We start from the raw sequence: 478 nt of genomic DNA, 5'->3' as shown, positions 1-478 counted from the left end.
TTCTCGCCCGGGCCGGGCTGTCGCCTGGGTCTCCGAGGGCGGAGCTGGGCTGAGCTGGACGCTGACGTCCTCTGTCTCCGTCTCATGCGCTGACGGACCTTTTCCAGGTGTCTGACTTCAGCCGCCTCGGCAGCCAGATCGTTCTCCGTCGGGGTCCTCAGCTAAGACCGCAGGTAAGGGCGCTGGGGGCCTGGGCTCCCGGGTCTGAGGGAGGAGGGGCTGGGGGCCTGGGCTCCCGGGTCTGAGGGAGGGAGGGGCCGGGGGCGGCACCTCCCAGGTGGCCCCGGGGACACCTTGTTTCCCGGAGGAGGTGGAGGTGTGACTACCTATCTCTGTTCTCCATTCCAAAGCGGGGCGCAGCTCCAGGCCTGGAGGCGGGGGTCTCCGCCAGGCAACCCCCCCGGGTCCGGGGTCCCGGTCACCCCCTCTAGGAGGCCCTCCTGGGGGACCAGGCGCCCCGCCCATCCTCAGAGGGACC

At 70.9% G+C, this 478-nt stretch overlaps 1 protein-coding gene across 2 annotated transcripts in view; it reads left to right on the top strand.

Annotated features, from left to right (window-relative positions):
- Positions 1 to 478, top strand: part of MYADM (myeloid-associated differentiation marker) — a 5,640-nt gene that overhangs the window by 955 nt on the left and 4,207 nt on the right. Inside the window, exon 2 of one of the 2 annotated variants that reach the window (XM_015565080.1) lies at positions 108 to 173. The gene's annotated coding sequence lies outside the window, so the exon portion shown is untranslated. Of the gene's footprint in view, positions 1 to 6; positions 174 to 478 lie in introns of those variants that run through there. The other variant, XM_006765372.2, reaches the window with a different exon arrangement.

This window comes from Myotis davidii, unplaced genomic scaffold (assembly GCF_000327345.1).
Source record: "Myotis davidii unplaced genomic scaffold, ASM32734v1 scaffold620, whole genome shotgun sequence".
Taxonomy (NCBI): Eukaryota; Metazoa; Chordata; class Mammalia; order Chiroptera; family Vespertilionidae; genus Myotis; species Myotis davidii.
The sequence above is the reverse complement of the archived record's forward strand: the minus strand, read 5'-3'. Positions and strand labels throughout refer to the sequence as shown.